Here is a 14,111-nt window from a genome sequence, read left to right on the forward strand (position 1 = left end):
CATGTACTTGTCCAAATGTTTTTTAAATATTGTGATAGTTCCTGCCTCAACTGCTCCTCTGGCAGCTTGTTCCATATACCTACCATCCTTTGTGTAAAAAAAGTTGCCTTTCAGGATCTTTCCACCCTCACCTTAAACCTATGTCTCCTGGTTCTTGCTTGAAGTGTTTTAAACACAAGCTGATGTTTATACTTAATAATGAGCAAAAGTAGGTCAACCGCAAATCAAAGGGAGTGATATGTAAATGGATATAATTTGGATCAGAGTTTTGGATGACAGTTTACAGAGAATGTTTTGGAGTAAGCTAGGTGCGGCATATTAACTGAGGCTAGGGTGGTGTCAGGTGATATTGGTAGTCAATGTGAAGCTCAACTCAAAGTCAAAGAAAATAGCACAGCTCTGAACAAACTATTTTTTAATTGGAGAAATCTTCTTCAGATCCTGTAGTATTTCTTGCACAAGGAGTTTGCATCGAGATACCGGCACAGTGGTGCAGCGGTAGAGTTGCTGCCTTACAGCACCAGAGATGAACTGATCGCAGGTTCGATCCTGACTATGGGTGCTGTCTGTAGAGAGTTTGTACCCTCTCCCTGTGACAGCGTGGGTTTTCTCCGGGTGCTCCGGTTTAAAAAAATGCCCGCGAGTAAAGATTCGCCATGGAATAAATCGATACTTTTTTTACTCGTAGGTTTAGTCGTAGTAGGTCGTAGTAGGTCGGCATGTTAATCGTAGGTAATCGAGGGTAGTCGAAGGTAGTCGTAAATAGTCTTCATCATAGTTGAAGGGAGATCAAAGGAGGCCGTCTTCACTCTCCACTATTCGGTGTCCAATTTTCCCGAAGTTAGTCATAGCTAGTCGTAGCTAGTCGAAGCTGGTCTTCAACGAGGTCGAAGGAGGTCTTCTACATGTCATTTTTTCTAACTCTTCTAAACTCGCCAATGAGATCGCCCAAGTGGGACAGCCCCTTGAGGCAGCAACACTACCACTGTGCCGCTGAGCTGCTGTTTAAACAATTACTGTTGAGTTGTTTATTTTTTGGATATTTAAAATTAATTTTTGGGAGTGTTAATAATTTCAGTGCCAACACTTCCATCTACTCACAGACTTTATTCACTAAACATAATTACCTTTGGCTGCATAATTATTTCCAAGATGTTAGAGGGTTAAGAGTTTATTTAAACAATTGCAGGTGTGGGCTTCAGGACAGCAATCACCAGCAATTTCAGATGTACAATTAAATTGGGAAGCAGAGTTTCTGCTACCATCCCTTCACTGCCCTCCATCGGAAACTGCATGATAATAGCAATTAGCATTGAAGTACATTGAATAGAATGAAGTTAGTTAAATGCCATTCATTACTTTGCTAGTGAAAGTTGTGAAAAGTCCATTCCAGTATTACTATCCTTACAGTAGTGTGATAGGCAAATAACATCAAACTGTTTCTCTGACACGGAACATGAAGATTAAACAGTGACGTACATCATCTCCACAGGTTTTATTGGTTGCAAGATTTTTTTTAATTTCTTTCCACCTCCGGTTTTTGCTTTCTGCATCTGGTGTACATTGAATACTAACTTGTGTAGGAAAGAACTGCAGATGCTGATTTAAATCAAAGGTAGACACAAAATGCTGGAGTAACTCAGCGGAACAGGCAGCATCTCCGGAGAGAAGGAACGGGTGACGTTTCGGGTTGAGACCCTTCTTCAGTGTATTTTAAATATACCATTTTGACAGATTCAAGGATAGGAAAGGTTTCGAGGGATAAAGGGATAAACGGGGGTAGGTGGGACTAGTGTAGATGATGCATCTTGGTCAGCATGGGGAGGTTGGGCTGAAGGGCCTTTTTTCTGTGTTGCATGACTCTATCACTCTATGACCTGTGACAGATTCAATTGTGAACAATTGCTGGTATTGTTGCCCCCCCCTCCCTCCGATGGTGTAAATAACCCTGTTTGTGAACAATTAAAATGAAGGACTCTGGGTGTGTTGGTATCTTAAGAGAACCCGTCCCATGTGTCCCTGATATTAAGCAAAAAATTGCACTGTCTAAAAAAATTAAGTGGTTAAAGAGTTACATGGTTTGGGAAATGTACCATAGAAAATGATTGAAAATTAACAGATAACTGCAAATGGATTTGTTGGTAACTTATAAGTTTACTTTGACCTCCTCCCAATGATTTCCATATTATAGTGATGACTTCCAAGTGATCATTTTATCTTGAGCATTTTCTGGTCGACTAATCTCCTACTTTATTCTTACAAATGTTCAAATATTATAAAGGGATTTAGCTATCAGATTTTCTCAGTGGAAAATAAACATTGTATCAAATATAACTCGCTCCCATTTTATTTTAAACTGGAGCTTTGAAGAGTAACATAAATTAATAATATCCATGTGTAAGAAGGACCTGCAGATGCTGGTTTAAACCGAAGATAGACACAAAGTGCTGGAGTAACTCAGCGGGACAGGCAGCATCTCTGGAGAGAAGGAATGGGTGACGTTTTGGGTCGAGACCCTTCTTCCAATTGGTTAGGGATAAGGGAAACGAGAGATATAGAGGTGATATGGAGAGATAAAGAACAATGAATGAAAGATATGAAAAAAAGTGACGATGATACAGAAACAAGCTTACATGATTACAATCAGTGCTGTATGATGCTATGATTCTAAATCGAAATTCTGTCTTGAATTTTGTTACCCTTGACTGAACTGTATGTTTTGGACTAAATTAATATCGATTGTCATGAAAATACTGAATCATTCTGCCATTATCCAGGTGTGACATTAATAATTAGCCCATAAAATTGCACTGTTTGTCAAATGTTACAAAGCACATGCTTTGAATATGTATTTACATATACAGTAAGACTTGCAATGGAGTTAATGACATTCAAATTTTTTATCATTGTGTACATCTCTGAAATGATGTGGACAATGATACTCTACAAAATTCAGCTAATATAGAACATAGTTCAGTACAAAGAACATGTTGTCTATGTTACTATGGATACTTAAAAACCTAGCTTTATGGTTTGGGTTGTATAGTAAAAAAGGGATAGGGAGCATGTACAGTTAATATAAAAAAGACTCCACCACTCCACTCTGATTGTTCATTCCAGCAGCCAACTATTCCTTATGTAAAAGATTTACGCCTCAGATCCCCTTTTAGATATTCCCACCATGGGAAACAAACTAGCAGTGAAAATGACTCTCACAATTTCATATATGTCTGTCATACAGCATGGGAACAGGCCCTCTGCCCAACTTTCCCATGCTGACCAAGGTGCTCCATCTACGCTAGTCCCATTTGTCTACATTTGGGCCATATCCCTCAAAACCTTTCATAACCAAGTAGCTATCCAAATGTCAGCTACTTCCTTTGGCAACGCATTCCATATACCTACCACTCTGTGTGTGAAAAAGTTGCCCCAGGGTCCTATTCAATTGTTCCCCTCTCACCTTAAGCCTATGCCTTCTGGGGACTCTGGGAACTACTCCGGGTAAAATATCCTGTGCACTCACCCTATCTATTCTCCTCATGATCATATAAAACTCTAAAAGATCACCCCTCAGCCTCCTGCACTCACAGGAATAAAATCCTAGCCTGCCCAACTTTTCTACTGCAAAGACAACCAAGGTATTTATTCACAGGCCATATCTTCTCATCTCCTCCCCTTTCGGCTTTCTGCAGAAACCCCTCCCTCTGTAACTCCCTGGTCAAATCGTCCTTTCCCACCCAAACCATCCCCTCCCCTAGTACTTTCCCTTGCAACTGCAGGAAATGTTACACTTGTTGTTTTACCTCCCCCCTCGACTCCATCCAAGGACTCAAGCGGTCTTTCCAGGTGAGGTAGAGGTTCACCTGCATTTCCTCCAACCTCATCTATTGCATCTGCTGTTCCAGGTGCCAACTGCTCTACATCGATGAGACCAAGCACAGGCTTGGCGATCGCTTCGCCCAACTGCTCCGCTCAGTTCACATTAACCAACCTGATCTCCCGGTGGCTCAGCACTTCAACTCCCCCTCCAATTCCAAATCCGACTTTCCTGTCCTGGGCCTCCTCCATGGCCAGCGTGAGTCCCACCGCAAATTGGAGGAACAGCACCTCATATTTCGCTTGGGCAGTTTACACCACAGCGATATGAACATTGACTTCTCCAATTTCAGGTAGTCCTTGCTTTCTCCCTCCATCCCCTCCCCTCCCCTGCTCTCCCACAGCCCACTGTCTCCGCCTCTTCCTTTCTTCTTCCTGCCCCCCCACCCCCACATCAGGGGGGAGGAAGAAGGGACTCGACCCGAAACGTCACCTATTCCTTCGCTCCATAGATGCTGCCTCACCCGCTGAGTTTCTCCAGCATTTATGTCTACCTTCGATTTTTCCAGCATCTGCAGTTCTTTCGTAAACAAAGTATTTATTTAATTGCTTTGCTGATTTTCTATTCTCCAGTATGAATTACCACATGACTGACTATAGGAGACCCTCACTTGACCATTAGTCTTTCTCTTTCAATGTATATGTTGAGGTTTCCGCAAATTTACACACTAGGGGCAATTTACAATATTTATAGTAGCCCAATTAACCTACAAACCGTACATCTTTGGAGTGTGGGAGAAAACCGGAACATCCGGGGGAACATACAGTGCATTCAGAAAGTATTCAGACCCCTTCATTTTTTCCACATTTTGTTACGTTACAGCCTTATTTTAAAATAGATTAAGTTCATTTTTTTAATCATCAATCTACACCCAATACCCCAGAATGAAGAAGCGAAAACAGGTGTTTAGAAATTTTTGCAAAGTAATTAAAAAGAAATAACAGAAATATCACATTTACAAAAGTATTCAGACCCTTTGCTCTGACACGCAAAATTGAGTATAGGCTCATCCTGTTTCCATTGATTATCCTTGAGATGTTTCTACAACTTGATTGGAGTCCACCAGTGGTAACTTAAATTGATTGGAGATGATTTGGAAAGGCACACACCTGTCTATATAAGGTCCCACAGTCCAACCTGGCAGTTTGAGAGGATCTGCAGAGAAGAATGGGATAAATTACCCAAATACAGGTGCGAAGCTTGTAGCAACATACCCAAGAAGACTTGAGGCTGTAATCGCTGCCTCAACAAAGCACTGAGTAAAGGGTCTGAATACTTATGTAAATGTGATATTTCAGTTATTTCTTTTTAATTACTTTGCAAAAATTTCTAAACACCTGTATTCGCATTTTTATTATGTGTAGATTATGTGTTATGTGTTTATAATATTGTGTGTAGATTGATGATAAAAAAAATGAATTTAATCAATTTTAGAATAAGGCTGTAATGTAACAAAATGTGGAAAAAGTGAAGAGGTCTGAATACTTTCTGAATGCACTGTACAAACTCTATACAGACAGCACCTGTAGTTAGGATCGAACCCGAGTCTCTGACACTGTAAAGCAGCAAATCTACTGTTGTGCGACTGAGCTGCCCTTAGAAATCCTTCCTCACTATCTTCTACCTACACCACCAATGTTGCTGTAATCTGCAATAATAAACTAAAGCAAACTGAATTAAACTACTTACCAAATCGTTAATGTGTAAAACAAACACCAATGCACAAAAGCATCCAATCAGAGCACTTCCCGAACTTGTGACTTCTACCACTGCTGACTGAGCAAAGGAGCATTTAATCACTAAAGAAAAGGCACAAAATGCTAGAATAACTCAGCAGGTCGCATAACATCCCTGGAGAACATGGATAGGTTAGATGTTTGGGGTCAAGACCCTTCTTCAGACTGTTACATTACATAATACATGAGTTTAATACCTAAACCTTTGGCAGTGTGATGTCTTTGTTACAAATCAATCATGAATGAGTTTTCCAGTTTGCTGCAGATTACCACAGGATAGCTTGTCAAGATATGGAGCCATTTTGCCAATATTCTAGATTGGTGTCAACAAAATGAAAGGATTAAAAATTGTATAATTTATTAAAGGGTACAAGGCAAGTTTTTTGCTTGAGTAAGTAGTTATTTTTGAAGTTTTTTTTTCCAGAGTAGCATCTTCATTTCTGAGCTGATATCAACAAACCTTTAAGTTTGACGAAGGAATATTTTACTTCTTTTGGTTTCAGAATTGTAGTGCTGAGTGAGGGATGATGCTTCTCACGATAATGTCAGATCCAAGTAGATTGGCGTTAGATAACCTTTTGGCTGTTCCACCATACTGAGTTAGCATGTTGTGCAAAGTTCCTGTCATCTGTTTGTAACTTTCATCTTCCTCTGATACATTATGTAGTAACATCAACAATAAAGACAGCAACATATTTAATGGGGTTATTTAGTTCTAAAGAAACATGACTGCTGAGTTCCTCCGTGTGTTTGTTGCTGAAGGTTCCAGCATCTGCAGTTTCTTGTGCCACTTTGTTATAACTTGTTTGGTGGAAGAATATTTTTCATTGCAAAGGTAGTTCCTCCTTTAGTAACCTGAAAAACTGTAACATGCTGAAAGTGAGAGGTGGTGGAATGCAGTGGAAAATGGTATTCAAACCCCACCTATTCAAAGCAGAATTCGAACTCTCTGAGATCCATCTGTTTCATCTCAGTTGTTGGTTGTAAAGCTAATTCTCTTTCTCATGTCCCCAGCATGAGAACAATTCAATCAACTGCATTGACACCAAATGATTTTTCTTGTTGTGGTTTCAGAACTGGAGCACTGGGTGAGGGATGATTGTATAATCCATTTCATAAGTTCATAAGTGATAGGAGCAGAATTAGGCCATTCGGTCCATCACGTCTACTCCGCCATTCAATCATGGCTGATCTATCTCTCCTTCCAAACCGCATTTTCTTGCCTTCTCCCCACAATCCCTGACACACTTACTCAAGAATCTGTCAATCATCGCCTTAAAAATATCCATTTACTTGGCATTCACTGCCTTCTGCGCCAATGAATTCCACAGATTCACCACAATTGACTAAAGAAATTCCATCTCATCTCTTTTCTTAAAGTATGTCCTTTTATTCTGAGGGTATGGCCACTGGTCCTCGACTCTTCCGCTAGTGGAAATATCCTCTCCACATCTCCTCTATCCAGGCCTTTCACTATTCAATAAGTTTCAATGAGGTCCCACCTCATCCTTCGAAATTCCAACGTGTACAGGCCCAGTGCCAGATTCACTACTTCTTCACTGTTTTCATATGTATTTATTAAAGTTGCTGACTCCCTATTTCACATCCAGGAGAGTGCACAACCAATCAAGAGAAGGCCCACGGCAAGTACAATCCTGTCCTCAGTTGAAATCCAGACACGTAGGATTTTGAACAGGATTTTCTGAGTACTGATCTATAACTCTGATGGATTTCCACCTGCACTACTATTGCGCCACCATGCTGCCCTTGCCTTTCTGAAAGCTTTCTAGGCCATACTTACATTCCCCACCAAGACTTCCATGCTGTACCTAAAATCATGATGCTGTTAAAGTGCCACGAATATCTATATATGTTGCATCCACTGCCACAACGACAATACTCATGCCCTTAAATGATATACTGACTTTAAACAATTTGAAGTACTGAAGCGATGAACAATGTGATGAATGCTAGCTGCATGCTGAAACTATTTTATTAATCCTAATCATACTTTATTAGCCAAGTATTTTTTGCAACATACGAGGAATTGGATTTACTATACAGTCACACCAATAAAAAGCAACAAAACACACAAAATACATTTTAACATAAACATCCACCACAGCGACTGCCCCATATTCCTCACTTTGATTGAAGGCGAAAAAAAATAAGTTCAATCGCTTCCCTACATGTCATCCTGTGGTCGGGGGGCCTCTAGCCTTCAGTTGACGAGATGATCTTGGCTCCCGCAGCCGGCGGTCGGGCCCTCTGCGTCGGGGCAATCAAGCTCCCGCATCGGGGGGAATCTCAGCTCCCCCATCCGGGCGATCGGACCCCGGGTCAGGGCTAGTCGAACCTCAACCTCTACCCGAGACTGTGAGCTCCTCGATGTTGAAGTCCGCTGGCCGTGGTTGGAGCGTTGATCCCAGGCAAGGGATTGCAGGCTCCGATGGTAAGTCCACAGCCCCGCGATGGGGCCCTAAGTCAGTCTCGAGCAAGGTCGGCAGGTCCATGATGTTAGGCCGCAGAATGACCGGAGATACGATCCGGAAAACAATTCCATCTCCGGCAAGGTAGGAGATTGAAAAAAAGTTTCCCCCGACCCCCTCCCTGACCGCCCCCCCCTCCCCCATCAAACAATCCAAAGAACATTAACACATATTTTCTAAAACACACTAAAAATAACAAAAATGATGAAAAGACAGACAGACTGTTTAGCAATGGCACAAAATTTTGAGATTTTAAAAATCAAGTCTACAATTTATCCCATCAGATAAAGCATAAAAAGAAGTTTAATTTGACACCTAATTCACTTTCATATCTTCAGTATTAAAAACGTTATGGCCATTTTCATACTCGGAAATTAGCATCTTGTTCCCTATTGCTTTTCCATTGACTTAACACAAAAGCTGTGATCAAGGACAGTCAAAAGCCCATAACTTTCTTAAAAATTAAGAGAACTGAAATACATTTTCAGTTATTATAGATTGAAGCATTCGGAAACAAATATGAAACAATCTTACTTGGATTACCTGAAATTAAAGCATATAATTAGTTAGTTGCCTAATTATAGCTAATTACAAAATTCAATTACTAGATCTAAACATCTATCCATTTCTTAAGAAAAGGTTAACATTTTTAAATAGCCTAAGTGTCCAAATAACATTCACACAAGAATTCACAATATAACATGATTTTTAAATCTCATTGTCATGAATTTATAGGCCAAATGGAAGGAATTTAGTGTTTAATTCCCATAAATTAATGGCCATTTTAATCATCTTGCGAGTGGAATTTCGTGGAATGCGATCGTTTGGAACGTTGCATTTGCGGTGAATTTAAACCCCATATCAGCAGGAAAAACACTGCCGGTTCGTATGGGGCCTAAGTCACCTTTTCGCAACGTGAAATTCTGATTAAAGGCATCCTAAGAAGCACATTTATATGTAAAAATAAATGGCGTACCTTGCTTTGTCCCGTACGTGAGATCCATCCCATTGTCGGCATTAGAAGACGATTTTTAATTTACTCCTGCTATTAATCCTGCAGTTAAAAAAAAACTTGATAAAAGGATGTTGGAGCGATTATTCTTCAGCAGCTAAACAGCCTGACAAAGATCGATTTCAACAGGCTGGAGAAAACGGCATTTTAAAACCGCCCCCCTCTCAAAGGCGCCAAAGTCGCGCACACGGCCAGTGACAGAACTGCAGCGCTGCTGAAGGTAAGTTTTGTAACATACCTAGACTGTTGGCGTGGCTGCCATCGCTGACGGCGCCACCCAGTGGAGTTTGGTTTTGCTTTGATTAGAGATACAGCAGGGAAACAGGTCCTTTATTGGCCCACCGAGTCCATGCTGACCATCGATCACCCGGCCACACTAGTTCTGTTATTGTATTTACGCATTCACTCCATACACGCTCAGGGCAATTTACAGAGGCCCAATTAAACTACAAACCTGAGCGTCTTTGGGATGTGGGAGGAAACCGGAATACCCAGAGGAAACCCAAGCGGTCACAGGGAGAACATGCAAACCTGAGGTCAGGATCAAACCTGGGTCTCTGGTGCTGTGAGGCAGCAACTCTTGAGCAGGTGACAGAAATTTAACAGTCTGGACATAGTTTAATCAAGCTTTACAATTCCTGATACAAACGTTACCTATTTCCTTCGCTCCATAGATGCTGCTGCACCCGCTGAGTTTCTCCAGCATTTTTGTGTACCTTTACAATTCCTGCGTGGTTTTAAGTGGTTTACCACCATTATATATGGGGCGTTTAATATTGTTTTGATTACAACAGTGCACTAGTTGAAAATGTCCTGCCCTTCATTTGAGAATAATTTCACTGCCATTTACTGCCCTTCTTGACCTCACGCAATGAAGTACTCTTGAAGTACAATCAGTGAAGTTGAGTAGGAAATGTGGAAGAAAATCAGTGCACAGCATCTTGTCACAGACAGCACTGAGGATATTGGCCGGCCATGTATTTCAGGTAGTTGTAAGTATTACAATATCAATACTCAAATTAGACTAGGGCCACACAAAATACATTAAATTCTGCAATATAAATATATTACCAACATTTATTATTCCTCTGTATGATGAAGGTTGTATAATTTGACTTTTAATAGCAATCATCAAATTTATTAACATATTACCCCTCACTATCAGAGTTATTTGTCATGTCATAGTGTCATACCGAATGGAAAATGGTCCAGACCGATCAAGATGCCCCATCTACGCTAATCCCATTGGCCTGTGTTTGGCCCATATCCTTCTAAACCTTTTCTATCCATGTACATGGTCCAAAATATCTCTTGTCAATTGAAATGATTACCTGATTATATTAAAACTGGAATCAGGATTCAGCTGGAATGTCTTTCCTTTGACTTTATAGCAATTGACTTAGGTTGTTGAAACTTTATTCATTAGAGAACAATAAGGTAAGTGATGATAATGATAACTGCTTAAATAAAGCATAAACATTTGGCACGCTTGCCATCATTGGTCAGAGCACTGAGTATAAGAGTTGGGATGTTATATTAGAACTGTACAACACACCTTAAGTACTGTTCTGGTCACCCAGCCACAAGAAGGATGCCATTCATAGAAACATAGAAAATAGGTGCAGGAGGCCATTCGGCCCTTCGAGCCAGCACCGCCATTCATTGTGATCATGGCTGATCGTCCCCAATCAATAACCCGTGCCTGCCTTCTCCCCATATCTCTTGACTCCACTCAGCTGGAATGGGTGCAGAAAAAATTCTCGAGCATGATGCTGGGACTGTAGGGCTTGAGTTATAAGGAGAGACTTGATAGGGGAATCTAAAGCTAGAGGGCATAGGTTTAAGGTGAGATGGAAAAGATTTAAAGGTTTGAGGGGCAGGTTTTTCACTTAAACATGTACAAGGATAAAAAATGGTTATGGCCCAAATGCAGGCAAATTGGACTAGCTCAGCTTAAGAACTTGGTCAGCATGGACAGTTTGGGCTAAATGACCTGTTTCTGAGCCTACAATTCGAATACGATATGACAAACTCTCAGAAAAGATTGAACAGGTTCGGGCTCCTTATTCTGGAGAAGAAGAAGCTAAGACATGACCTTATACAAGGTTAGAATATTTTAAAGGAGTTTGTTGAGGTGAATGTACAAAAAGAAATTCGGGTTAAACTTATTTTATCAAATTAGTTTGAATGTAGAACTTACAATCGCATGAAGTAGTTGAAGTGGATGAAATAGTTGTTGCATTTATTTATGTACACGAGGCTGGGTTGGATATGAAATGTGGTTGAACTATCGGGTGGAAGGGCATCACAATCTCACGCCTATTCAGCACCCTGATCAATTTCTCTGCTGCAGTTCTACAGATCTAGAGGTTTAATTGTTAAAAATATTGACGTAAATCAGCCACAGGGCAATAGCACCAATCTTCCTGAACCAATATGGAGGGAGGATGATTGCTAGCATCTCCCAGCCTCTTTCGCCATCTCCACCCTTTTCTTCCTCACCTGACTCCATCTGACAATCAACTCTTCCTCACATGGATCCACCTATCTCCTGCCCCGACCCTCCCCTCACTTTTTTATACCACCTACCTAACTCCCCCCTCTCTCTTTCAATTCGGGTGAGGGTCTTGAACCAAATTGTCGACTGTCCATTTCCCTCCACAGATGCTGCCTAACCCGCAGAATTCCATTAATTTTTTTTTACTCCACCTTCCAGCATCTACAGTCTCTTGGGTCTCCTTGTTTATATTATGAATTGCTTAAACTCGGATGATGAACTGCTTAGACACAAAATGGTGGAGTAACTCAGCGGGGCAGGCAGCATTTCTGGAGAGAAGGAATGGGTGACGCTTCGGGACGAGACCCTTCTTCAGACTGATTAACTGCTTTTCAAGTTTCATTGCAGCTGTACTCATCCAGACACACAAAAACAAATTCTAGCATCCTTTGTAGTTGGCAGACAGATTGTAGAGAACTCTGAACAGGTAGTCTCAGCAGCAGTTGCAAAGTACTCTTAAGCACGGGAACCCTGTCTTTTGTACTCATGTTGTAATTCAATTGAACAGCAGTGCCATTTAGTGCGTCTGCTTTTCAAAACAGCAAAATAATTTCATAATCATACAGTTTACAGCAATAACTTAGAGGCACAACTTATAAATAGTCAGTCATGTAAGACTTTAGCTCTTTGGATAAACGTCTGATGAGTCTCAGTGTATTAGGATAGTAATTACTGAGCATTTACTTAGCTAGTGTGGTAGAGTTTTTGACAGGAATGACATCATGAAGTTGATGGGAATATAATGAATGTCATGCAGCAGTGGTTTGATTCTTTTTCCCATTGTCTGACACTCTATACAGTGACTGCTATTTGCTATTTGAGTCTTGCGCACCCTCCTGGCAGGTTTCAGTAATGGGGTCTTTAGAACTTACTTTAGACCTTAGAGATACAGTGCGGAAACAGGCCCTTCGGCTCACCGAGTCTGCGCCGACAGGCGATCAGCCCGCACACTAACGTTATCCTACATACAACTTACCGAAGCTAATTAACCGACAAACCTGTACGTCTTTGGAGTGTGGGAGGAAACCGGAGCACCCAGAGAAAACCCATGCGGTCACAGGGAGAAGGTACAAACTCCGTACGGACAGCACCCATAGTCAAGATCGAACCCAGGTCTCTGGCACACCGCTGCACCACTGTGCTATCCTGATAGTGAAAGTGTATTTTTGCTAATGGCCACAACCTTCTTCCCTCCTGCAAGATATGAGTCTCAACCAGTGAAGAAACTTTCTACAGAGCCTCACTAGAGTTCAGTGTTATAGAGTTATAGAGCCTAACAGCACAGAAACAAGCTCTTCGGCCAAACTTGCCCTTGCCAATTAAGATGCCCCATCTACACTATTCCCGCCAGTCTGCATTTGGCCCATATCCCTCTAAACCTTTCCTATCCATTTACCAGGCCAAATTTATTTAAAACATTATTTTAAACCTCCTCAACTACCTCCTCTGGCAGCTCGTTCTACCGACCTTCCACCCTCTATGTGAAAGGGCCAGTTTCCGTGCTATTTGACACTGTGACTATATGACCTTTGTTGAGGGCCAAAGTGTCTGCAAAATCCAGTGTGCTTATCCGGGTGATCATATGAGTGTACTTATGTATGGCAATAATTTTACTGATCTGAATGCAAACAAAGAATCTCACTGTGCGCTGGTACACGTGATAATAAAGGATCCATTGAACCATGTACTGCGAAGCAAATTGATGGAAAAACAGACATCTATTTAAAACCCAACAAAGATGTTTTATTTTCCATTTACTATTAAATATATTTTTAGTGTTTATATTTTTTATTCATCTCCGAGTTGGATCCATAAACCTGAGTTGGCATATAATTTCACCCACTCAGTTCTTAGATATGAAATGATAATGAGAAGGTTAATAGAGGACTAAATCAGTTGTTTTGTAGCATGAAGTGAATACTTCAATATTGTTGTGTTTCAAGTTCAAGTTCAAGTGAGTTTATTGTCATGTGTCCCTGTATAGGACAATGAAATTCTTGCTTTGCTTAATCACACTGAAAATAGTAGGCATTTACTACAAAACAGATAAATGTGTCCATGTACCATGATATAAATATATACACACATGAATAAATAAACTGGTAAAGTGCAAATAACAGAAAGTGGTTATTAATAATCAGAGTTTTGTCCGAGCCAGGTTTAATAGCCTGATGGCTGTGGGGAAGTAGCTATTCCTGAACCTGGTTGTTGCAGTCTTCAGGCTCCTGTACCTTCTACCTGAAGGTAGCAGGGAGATGAGTGTGTGGCCAGGATGGTGTGGGTCTTTGATGATACTGCCAGCCTTTTTGAGGAAGCGACTGCGATAAATCCTCTCGATGGAAGGAAGGTCAGAGCCGATGATGAACTGGGCAGTGTTTACTACTTTTTGTAGTCTTTTCCTCTCCAGGGCGCTCAAATTGTCGAACCAAACCACGATGCA

This window comes from Amblyraja radiata, chromosome 9 (genome assembly GCF_010909765.2).
Source record: "Amblyraja radiata isolate CabotCenter1 chromosome 9, sAmbRad1.1.pri, whole genome shotgun sequence".
Classification (NCBI taxonomy): Eukaryota; Metazoa; Chordata; class Chondrichthyes; order Rajiformes; family Rajidae; genus Amblyraja; species Amblyraja radiata.